This window comes from Lissotriton helveticus, chromosome 3_1, assembly GCF_964261635.1.
Source record: "Lissotriton helveticus chromosome 3_1, aLisHel1.1, whole genome shotgun sequence".
Classification (NCBI taxonomy): domain Eukaryota; kingdom Metazoa; phylum Chordata; class Amphibia; order Caudata; family Salamandridae; genus Lissotriton; species Lissotriton helveticus.
Window position 1 is genome coordinate 209,969,727 of NC_136061.1, and position 12,001 is coordinate 209,981,727.

Sequence of the window (12,001 nt, forward strand, 5' to 3'; positions counted from 1 at the left end):
ACAACTTTCTAGAAACGCAAACCAAAACTGGGAAGAAGAAATCTACAAACTCATCTGGGCATTCAGAATATCTCCGTGTGCCAGCACATGCACAGCACCATTTGTCCTCATGAGAAGCAGACAGCCTTTAAGCATCGACCTGGGGTGGATGTCCAAATCTAAGCAAATAGAATGGTCACCAGAAAACATCAGGAATAACATTATCAAAGCCCAGAAATACTACAAGGAATGGTATGATTCGAAACACAGTGCCAAGGAACATGTATTTAAAGTAGGCGATCTTGTGAAAGTTTGTTTGGAAAAAAAAGTAAAGAAAGGAGATAGCAGATTCACTGCCCCTCTTTACATTGATGAACTGTTTAACAATGCGGCAAGACTCAGTGATGGGAAAGTATGGCACATGAGCAGATTGGCAAAATATCATCCGGGGGGCAAGACTCACAACCTACAGCAACGTGTTACAGTTAACAATGATCTGTGGTTGGATGTGGATAGGGCTTGTGTTGAAGAGAGTAATATGTCTAGAAATGTCATCACACACGATCTCCAACCTGACTCTGACTCAGATGATGGTCAATCGACAGATCAGTCTGTTGGTGTCAATCCCAGCACTTCGTCATGTAATCGGAGTAGTCACGATGACCCACATTCTGACTCTGAAGTTGCGTCTGACGGTCACAGGCTCAGTGGTAGGTTTGGCAGAACAAGCTATGATTCCCATTCTGACACCGAATGTGCACCTAACTTACCGTCGGTATCTGGAAGGTTTGGAAGAACCATACGGAGACCAAAACGATTGGATGACTTCTTCTGTGACTAATTGTTCACCAGTTTATGTACTCTCATGTTATTGTTTATCACATTCCGTGGCACAGTTGTCAAAACCCTCAAGAGAGGAAGATGTGTTGTATCTCACTTATTTTCCCCCCCTGTGCTCCAGCGCGTGGTACCTTCTCATCCCCTGCGCGTGAACTCCCTCTGAGTTCTTTCCATCCCCATTGGTTCCCCCCAACATTCCATTCCTGCCCGGAGTTCACCCCCTGTGACATCACAAGTCACAACTGATGTTCTGCTGACCCACGCATCTCCACCGGTGTGGGGCTGTCATAATAAACCTTACTTTATAACTACCACTGCCTCCTGATTGCTTTACAAGAGCTTGTTGACTTTGATCCATTCCTCTGTTGTATATTTATACTTACTTCAATATGGCTACTTGCTCTCGGTAGTCCTTTCTTAGTGGTCCTATCTTACCAATCTCCCATAGTACCTAAGAGTGTTCTATCTGGTATGTGGGGATTCCAGCCTTGGCAGTTGATGATCTGGTCAGCTGTGAGGTTTACTGCTCTGCTGTCCTATCTTGTACTATCTTAATAAATATGTCTTAATAACCTGAAGACGTGTCCTGCTGCCTACCTAAACTACTTACAACATTTTGGCGACATTCTGCGCTGACCAGAGGAGCAGACCAGAGAAGAAGAGCTGAAGATCAGCGCAGCACGAGCAAGACCTCACAAACAGGAACTCACATAACTGCGGCTTGTAACAAGGAAAGCAACTAAAAACCTGAGTAACGCAAGAAAGCATGAAGAAATTAGCCGCAAGTTAGAAGATACAAAAACAAGACATTGTGCCACTGCAGCAATAATCTTGAGGTAAAGAAACCATCATCTCAAAGAAAATTAAAAGAAACCTACCGCAAGAAAGAAGAAAAGGAATTGGAAACCTGTGAGAAGTCAGAAAAACAAAATTACCAGCCGCAAGTAACCGAATTGTGAGTGGGGTGAAATCACTGTTTCCGGGTGCATGCTGATCCTCCATCCCCTGCCACTAACCTGAACAAAGAAGTGTTTGATATGAAAAAAACGAGCAAGATCAAAGCCAAGTAATGTTAATGACACTTGGAACAGTTGCTGCCAAAAACGAGTGTTTTACAAGAAAAGAAAAGAAAGACTAAGAGAAAAAATAGAAGAAACCAGTTGTGAGTAAATTTAAAACTAAATAAGAAATCTGCCGCAAGTATTGGTTACATAAGAGTCTGTCTGCCTCGCCTCCCAACTTTAGCTCTAAGCAAGAGGAAAAGACACCTGGAGCTCACAGAAACTTGCTGACGGGTGCCGTTGGACATCTCCGCTTGGTCCAAGCCGAGTGATCCTCTTGAGACGCTGCCAGACGTCGTAGAATCTTACTGTCTGGCCTGAGAATAGCTTTCTACACGTCAGCACGCAACGTTGTGAAATCTAAGACGTCACGCCAAGAAGCCATTTTGAAGCCTTTTTCTCTTTGCATTCTGAGTCACCATGGTAACGCTTTACTCGTTTCCCTCCATGAAGCCTAGGTTAATCGAATATTTCCCATCACTACCGGTAAAAATGGTGAGTGGACCGCGCATATGCTTGTAGTTAAGGAGGATGAATGCACGCTTGTGAAATGTACTGAGGCCAAGAGCGTCTGTTTGTTGGGGCGCTATTTGACGGACACAGGCTGTGCATTGGAATGCACTTTCACAACAGAGACCGGTCATAAGTTTAAGGGCCATATGTATCAACATAGCCTTTTGCGATTTCTTAATAGCGATTTTTAAGGAATCGCTATTTAGAAATCGCAAAATGGTATGTATGTAGAAATTCGCAATTTTTTAGCGATTTCTTAAAATTCCTTAACCTCTTCAGCACGACCGCGATTCCCCCTCCGGTGCTGGGCCCTAACCCGTGGTCATGACGGAACGGTTCCGTCATGAGCACAGCTCAACCGTAGCTCATGACGGAACCGTTCCGTCATGAGCATCGAAGGGGTTAATTGCGATTAGCAAATTGCTAATCGCAATTAAGGAATAATTTCCCATTTATTTCTATGGGCCAGGAGGCCCATAGGAATGAATGTGAAATTATTCGCAATTTGCGATTCGCAATTTGCGAATCGCAAATTGAGAATAATTTCAAGGGTGCAGGGGTGTCCCTTTCAAACCCGGCAAGAATTAGCAGCCTTCTTCAGAAAGATTCGATTAAATGCCTTTTTCAAAAATAAAGAGACAGGACCTCCTAATCAGGCTAACACAGGACTACGTCCGAAGTCAACTTTCAATCCTCCGGCACACCTGATCCCAGCGCGCATCCTCGCATTTGAAGAAGCAGTGCTGCATGACTTTGATGGAATCACAAAGAGTAATCAGAGACAATTTCAAAATATGACTAGGTCTGAAAAAATCGCTTTACAAAGTCTGGCGAACAACTCTGAGTTAGTGATTAAACCTGCTGACAAAGGGGGAGCAGTGGTACTCCTGGATAAAGACACCTATAGAAATGAGTGCCTACGACAATTGGGTGACACCAATTCATACAGCAAAATATCCTTGGATCCAACCAAACGCCTAACTAATGAGATCTCCAAGAAAGTAGATGAGGCAAAAGAGAAAAAGTGGATCACCGATCATGAGGCTTCCTATCTAATAGTCAATACTCCCATAACACCCTATTTTTATGTATTGCCTAAGATACATAAGGTCACCAGACCACCACCAGGGAGACCCATTGTCTCCGGGTTAGGTTCTGTTTTAGAACCATTATCAACATTTGTGGATTCTTTTCTCCGACCATTGGTATCACAAATGCCGACCTTTGTTCAGGATACCAAACACCTACTTACTGAGTTACAAGATCTACCTTTTGATCCAACCACTGAGTGGCTCGTATCATTTGACGTGGAGGCATTATATACATGCATTCCACAAGAAGAGACTCTGACCACCATTAGAGCTATGCTTGAGGCCTTGGTATGGGACAGCATAACACCGATTGACTTTGTTATGTTCTGTGCAAGGAAGGTCCTAAAAGAGAACTTCTTCAAGTTCGAGGATCAAATGTACCTCCAAATCTCTGGAACGTGCATGGGCAGCGTTTGTGCCCCGAGCCTGGCCAATTTGTATGTCCACAAAGTTGAACAAGAGATCATACTCGCCCACAGCAACCCATTCCTCGGCAATCTATGTATCTGGAAAAAATACATAGATGACATTTTTGCTATCTGGAGAGGCGATGAAGACTCACTAAAACTGTTCCACCTCTGGCTCAATCAACAGGACAAATTCCTTAGGTTCACCATGGAATGCTCGAGAGAGAACCTACCATTTCTAGATGTATTGATTACACCAAAAAACGGAGGACTCACCACAGAACTATACAAGAAACCTACCTCATGCAACTCTCTGTTACCGTTCTACAGTTACCACCCACGAGCTCTTCATGAAAACCTGCCCTTCGGCCAGTTTTTACGTATCAGAAGGAACTGTACGGAACTGGTGAAATATGAAGAACACGCTAAAAACTTGACACGAGATCTCAAAGAGAAGAAATATCCTACACATCTTATTCGTACTTCCAAAAAAAGAGCGGCTAACAATAATAGAGAAGCCCTATTGGAAAAAAGCCCTACTAAAGTTACCAATCAAAGGATTACGTTTGTCAATACCTTTTCAAGCTTCTGAATCTAGCAAACAATACTTTAGAAAGACCCCTATTTGCCTACAAACGGAGTGCTAACTTAAAGGATAAGTTAGTCCACACACGACCTCATGGCCAGCAGAACTCCGGTATCCAGACCACGTTGTGGAATATGCCGCAAGTGACAGGCCATTTCCCGTGTGGCACTTGTACGGTGTGTCCACAAACTGAAAGAACTCTCGAGATAGATATAGGCACATCTCGGCCATGGAAAATCAACAAACACACCAACTGTAATAGTGATCGGCTCATTTACTTGATATGGTGCCCATGCTCCCTTCGTTATGTAGGCATGACGACGAGAAAAATTAAGACACGCATTCAAGAACACAAGAGCACCATCAGATGTGGCAAACGTTCCACCAAACTCACCAATCACTTTCTAGACAAAGGACACTTAGACACAGATTTACGTTGGGTGGTACTAGAGAAACCATGGATTCCACCCCAGCTAAGTGATCCCACGAAATTTCTGTTCAGAAAGGAACAACAATGGGTGTACAAACTTGGGACAGAAACCCAGGGACTCAACGATGATATTCCCTGGTTGTCCATTTAACAAGATACCCATGGTTTATGCTTAGGGGGGCCCTTTTGTTAGAACTTAGTTCCAATTAATACATTTGGTGAGTTCGTGTCCCCAGGTCATATGAAAGATTTTTCTTTCCATTGACTCTACATATCCTGTGACTAAACAGCTATGTTTTTTAATGACTCACTGGCTACTACTCCTTGCTGAGTAGTTAGAAATACGTAATCCTGTGACAATAGGTGATAATGTTATCTCTCACTTTCTAAGTAATAGTGAACACCCTATTCCCTTTCATCTGACACACTAGGGAGACGTAGAATACATCTCGGTATAAATAACGCAGGTATAAATAACGGCCAGGACGACACAGCGTTCCTTTGCGCATGCGCTGTGACTTTCGAATCGAGCACTGACGTGGTAGCCTACGGCGCATGCGCGTAGGAGCAGTGTTCATTAGTATGGCTCGTTCCACGCATGCGCGAGTAAATAGCGTGTGTCACTTTGGTCGTGCAGACAAATACAGGCAATCCCTGGCCCACTAAGGATCGTGAGGACCCCGGGTTCTCCGGGCTGCAAACAATTTACAAACACACTATTTAAAAGAGAATCGGCCTACCAGTCGGTACCTCCCGGGACTTGCTCTCGAAGGTGACGAGGTACCGACGGACAGGTAAGGCCCCTACAACCTTTTGCTTTTTGTTTTTTGCTTTTAACTACAGAGAATGGAAGCACTATTTAGCACAGTAGCATACTATTAGAACTAGTTAATTCATGTGCTTAAACCTGTTTTCGACTGAATAAACTGTCTAGCCAGTAATATTTCTCCTAAATATTTTTCAATAACGTTTTATAGCATTAAGGAATCATTGAGGCGGCGCCCCGGTCACCAGTGTGGGTGGGTGTCTCGGGTCTCTTCATTCAGTGGGTGTGTCTCACCATGAGTGTTTTGTATGAAGACACTCATGTCAAATTGAATGTATGAATGTACTGATACAGATAAGTGTACTGTCCCTTGACACTTATACACATCATTTTCCCCCGCAGAGCGGGGCCTCCCTCCAGAGCAGTTCGCCAGGTAGAGGTGAGGCAGGAATATCCTACTTGTGAGGGTAAGTCCTTGATACTTAAAATTGCTCTTAAACAGTATGACACTTGTGATTTATTGACAAGTGGTGCTAAAGTGATTATGCAGCACAGTAGTTTCCAAGTGTGTCTCTTCTTCCTCCTATCATGTGTTCTTTGTTTGCAGATACCTGGGTATGACCTGACTGAAAAGACAAGCAGGAATACCGGTTCTGTATAAATTTTCTTTATTATTCTATTTCTGTTTTACACTAAACAGTGCAGCAGCATCATCACTAATGCAATCTGGTCCTGAAGAAAGCCATTGATACACGGGCAGTGATCTAGAGGCTGAAACATGTCGACCACCGAGTGACAGTGGTTTTAAATCCATACCACTGTGCTGTTACCTTTCTTTTAATCCTGTCAGGCACAACACACTATTAAAGCATTACTCTGTGATTGCACCTAGGCAGTTTTAACTTCACCACTTAGTGTATATATATTTTTTTCACAGCGCTGCACACCTCACTACACCCTTCAGCTCCCATTGGGATTACCATCCCAGTCCTTATCATTGAAAACATCTCTGAGCTCCTTCCTTAAATCCATCAGAAGTAGCAGCTCCCAATGTAGACTAGGTTTCAACATTGGTAAGGAGGACCCCAATGATGAAGCATGTCACCTCCGGGTGAGTGAGGGATCTTATCCTTAAGGGATGTCTTGCCCTCCCCCTTTTTCCTTTCAATTTTTCACTTGTGGGTATTTGGAGTGACACACCTCATGGTGCTTTTGACACATTTTTCAGACTATAGGTATATATTGTGTTGGTGTCCAAAGGACACCCTGTTGCACCCCTGAAATAAGCATGGGTGCACATGTGGTGCACATACATGCCCTAAGGGCATGTATGTGCATCACATGGCACTTTGAAAAATGCAAAAATTGGCATTTTTCAAGAAATTCGCAAATTACCACCAACTTGAAGTTGGTGGTAATTTGCGATTCTTTATGTTATGTTATGTTATGTTAAGAACTATTTCTAGAGTGCACGTACACCCTTGGGTTTCTTGGCGCTAAAGGGCATTTTGCTACTTTTTTTGGCTTCATACATTGCATGTAAGGAATCGCAAAATTTGCGATTCCTTAAATGCAAAATAAGGAATCGCAAATTTTGCGATTCCTTATTTTGCATGCAGATTTGCGTGATACATACCATTTACCGAAAATGCGTTCGCAAACGCCAAAATTCTGCGAATTTCGGCGTTTGCGAACGCATTTGGGCTTGATACATATGGCCCTAAGTGTTCGTACACACCTGGAAGCTCAAATGAGTTGAAATTAAGGTTTCCTTTTCTTTTACAAGGGTGCCATCTTGTGGATTTTCAAGGTATTTAATTAGTTTTCTTTGCTTCTCAAAGACTGATATGATAAAGTACGAGTGAGGTGAAAGCAATATTTAAATACCTATGTGTGAACAGGCTGAAGTGGATACAGTCATGAGGCATCAAAGAGGAGTGGAGAAACAGTAATATTAGCATTACAGCAAAATCTCTTACAGCAAACTGTTCAAGATTAGTGTGGTTAATTCAGCATCACGACAGAATTCATCTAATTCCAGCGTTTGAGAGAGAGTTGCTCTTAAGTAAGTGTAGCAGATTATATTAAAAAAACAAATCAGACTGGAAGTCATAAAAGTTATTCACCATTCAAAAGTATAAAAAAGACTATACACCTCAAGAAAAGAAACACATCTGGAAATTTGGAAAGTGGTTTTCAACAATGACCTGGAGAAAACTATGGCAAGTGAAATGTGAATCTAATGTGACTCAAACTCCAATTCAGGGAAAATGATGGACTGGTTAGTACCGGGAGTGGTCAAAGCAAGTCCAAGGAATGGCAGAACTAGAAGGGGACAAAGGGCCCAGATTGGGCAGTGGGTGAAAGCGGCAGTGGGCAAAAGTCACAGAATCACGACTGAGAGCCGGAATAGAGAGCCCACAACAGAGATAAAGGACCCAGTACCAGGAGGGGACAAAGGTCTCGGAACTGGCAGTGCTCTCAAGTGGAAGTGGGCAAACGCTCCAGTTCCACGACAGGGTGTCCCGAGACCTAGATGGAGAGTCCTGTGGTCTAAGGAGCCAAAGGGTCCATAGTGAACAAAGGTTCCAAAAGGAGACAAAGGTCCCAGGAAAAAAAGTGAACTAAGGTTCCAAAAGGAGACAAAGGTTCCAGAAAAAACAGTGAACAAAGGTTCCAAAAGGAGACAAAGGTCCCAGAGAAAAAAAAAAAGTGAACAATGGTTCCAACCTGTCCAGAAGGGGACAACGTATGTCCCAGAATCAATACTGGTAGTCGACAAAGGTCGTCCCAGGACCGGAAGAACTAGGAACTGGGAGAGGACAATGGAATCCTAGAAGGCGACACCAGATGTCCCTGAATCAGCATCGTTAGTGGACAAAGTGTGTCCCAGGACCGGAAGAGTTCACAACCAAGATTTGTGACGGACAAGAGCTCCAGTACCACGACAAAGTTGTGACAAGGTGGTTCTTTGAACCAGGATAAATGTTCCGCGATTTGAACCGGGCTGTATAGCCCACAGTACTGACAGTTTGTCCATAAAAGAAATACAAATTTAAAGGTAACTCAGAGGCCCGAATCTCAACTAGAGGCCCATAACCCGGGGAAAAAAAACAGAACGAAGACACCTGGTCCAGAACTTCATCTTGGACTGTAAGGGAACTGGCTCCAAACTTTTTCTACGGGAACATTCTTCCAGAACTTTTTGAGCCTTGGAGGCACTTGTTGAACTGTTCTATCTTAACAATGAGCTGGAAGCCGCAAGGGACAAATACTGATCGGAGAAAGTAAACTGTCTATTTCTGTTTCTGCTGGCCACAATGACGGATTGTAGAGAGAAGACTGGCTCTTCATGTTTTGTCAATCGAAGGGGAGAAGGTGGTCATCATGATCTTCATCATCATTCTCATCTTGATCCTGTTTCTCTGCCTTCGTGATCTGGAAGTCCATGAGGTCGCTGACCTCCTACGTGTTATATGTTTTCTTCTTCTTGTTTTCTATGCTTTAACTCTTACTATGTGTTTGGGTCTTTCGTTTTTGTTTTATCTGTAAAAGGAGAAGATATGTTGTATATTTATCTTACTTCAAGATGGCTACTTGCTCTCAGTAGTCCTTTCTTAGTGTTCCTATCTTACCAATCTCCCATAGTAACTAAGAGTGTTCTATCTGGTATGTGGGGATTCCAGCCTTGGCAGTTGATGGTCTGGTCAGCTGTGAGGTTTACTGCTTTGCTGTCCTATCTTGTACTATCTTAATAAATCTATCTTAATAACCTGAAGACGTGTCCTGCTGCCTACCTAAACTACTTACAACATCCTCCTCGATGTGCGTTTGTTTCAGCTTCCAGATGAGGCCTTTGCGGTCCAGGTCAAGCACTTTCCACACTCTCTCTGAATCTAATGTGCCTGCTTTATTATGGATCTTTTTCGGTCTCCTTAATTTACGAGTAGAATCTCTTAAGCTTTCATTGTATTTCAGGCTTGTTTCCTGTTCCTTTTATATGTTCTCCTCTTTTCACTCCTAATGAGGGTAGCAATTTACTCAGTTATCCAGTTGCCCCAATTGTGGATGGTGGGTACGGATTTAGTGGGTTTTCTTTCACTTTCTTGCTTCTTCATCCATTCTGCCAGCTTAGCTGCTGTGCTTTCATTTGATCTAATCCTCACCAGTCTATGCTCCCCAGCTCCCCTTGGGTGCCTAACAGTCTCAGTTTGTTTACCCTGTGTGGTGTGCAGCTCAAGTTCCACTAAGAGCATTGCATGTTCTCTTGTTCCCTGTTGGGTCATAGAGAAGTCTGACATCAGTTGTTTAAGGCTATTGCTTGGAAAGGTGTAACCAATTGTTGTGCAGTCATTGTAAGAGAAGATGCTGGGTTCATTTTGCTGAAAGGAATTGGCCAGGGCCTCTGCGGATGTCAAAATAAAAACTCATAGAAATCTGTTAAAAACTCTTTCTGCAGGTGTGTTACCCCCTTGCTTAGTCTTAGACACCCCTAGGTTATGCATATTATTAAAGTCTCCTGTAATTGCTGTGGGAGTGAATGGATATGCGCACACCACCACTTCCAGTGCTGCAATCACTGCCCTGGTTAACTCCAGCTTTGTGGGTCCATTTGCGTTGAGAGACACATTGATTATGAGCAGTGACACCTTTCCTTCTTTGTCTAGAATGGGGATGAGGTTCAGGTCTGTTTTGCCAGGCAGAAAGTCAAACATTTTCAAGATCCCACACATATATAGAGAGAGAGAGACTCTATGCTGAGATATGTAGGCAGAATTGGGTTAACCCCAATTTCAGAGTGAGGGCTGAGAATCGTTGCCATTGTTGCATCACCTGCCAGCAGCTGAATGTAGGGAGGGTTACACCAGTAACACTGAGTCACATAGGGAGATCTGGAGGTTCTTTCAACAGGATGCAGTTGTATTTTATTGAGATGCCTGTGTAAAATGGGCTGCAGTATGTCCTGGTTATGGTGTGTAACTTCTCCCATTGTGTGGAAGCCTACCCCACTAGAAGAAATTACAGCCTTACTGTAGCCAAGCTATTACTGCATGAGTTGATTTCTAGGTTTGGATTACCGTTTTCTCTTGAGTGAGACCATTAAACCAATTTCAACAACAAAGTTCTAAGAATATTGTGCACAACCTTGCAAGTTAAACAGCAATTGAACTGTAGTTATTGAGCTGAGGCATCAGGAATCGTTGAGCAGATAAATGGGACTTTAAAGTTTCGCCTTGCCAAGGTGTATGCGTCTACCTCTCTGAAATGGTCTGATACCTTGCCCTTGGTGTTTATGAGTCTCCGAAATGCTCCGGATCACTGAACAGGATTGTCGCCCCATGAAATCCTCATGGGGGGAGGGGGCATGAGGCTGCAGGCTCTGCCTCCTATGTGTTTGTGAATGTTTCAGATTATATGGTTCTCAGCTACTACAAAGGATTAGCTGATGTGGTGCATTGTGTCTCTCTCTCACCAAGTTGAAGCTACAACTGCCCTACTGAGCCATGTCAGTGCTATGACCTTTATCCTGGAGACTGGGTCCTTGTTAAGAAAAAGGACTGAGAAAGTTGTAACTCGAACTCTGTTGAAGTAGCCCTTTCAAGTTTTCCTGCTCATCAACACAGCCATTAAATGTGGTGGACTGCTTAACTAGGTGCATGCCTCCCACACACAGAGAGTGTGGCATCATGATGAAGAAGTAGTGACAATAACCACTGATTCACAAAGCCAAACTCTTGATCACCCAGAATGAGCAGAGGGCGACGAGGAGAGCACACAAAAACCTCAAACTAAGCAAGTACCTCAGAATCGGTGTCACAGAGTCAAAGTGATGCAACTCCTGAGTCTGTGGTGAATGAAACCAGAGTGACCTCAGTGAATCAGCCCAGTGTACAAGTGAATGATGACTCTGATTCAGGAGAAGGACCAAGCAATTTGACCAATGGTGACCGCCGAAGAGAAGGGTGGATGCGAAGTCATGAGAGATTGAGAAGAGTATATTTGTGGAAGGCATCACACAAATTGTTACAGAGGAGACTGAGTCAAGCGGACTAAGTGACAGTGAAGATGAACAGCCAGTCGTCCGGTGATTAAAAAAAGAGAACAAACGTACTAGTCATAGGGATGCACTTTTTCAGAAAGTGAACTCACGCCAATCTTCTATGATTGAATGCTTAATGAGCAGTGCCACGAGAGGTGAAGGTTTTTTTGCTCCCTTGGACTTGACCATTGTAACTGAAATGTACCTATGAACTGAACTTTGTTGAATTCTGAAGATTATTTAGTACCAAGGCTCCTGAAGAAGAGTAGGGCTGTCATTTTAGAAGAA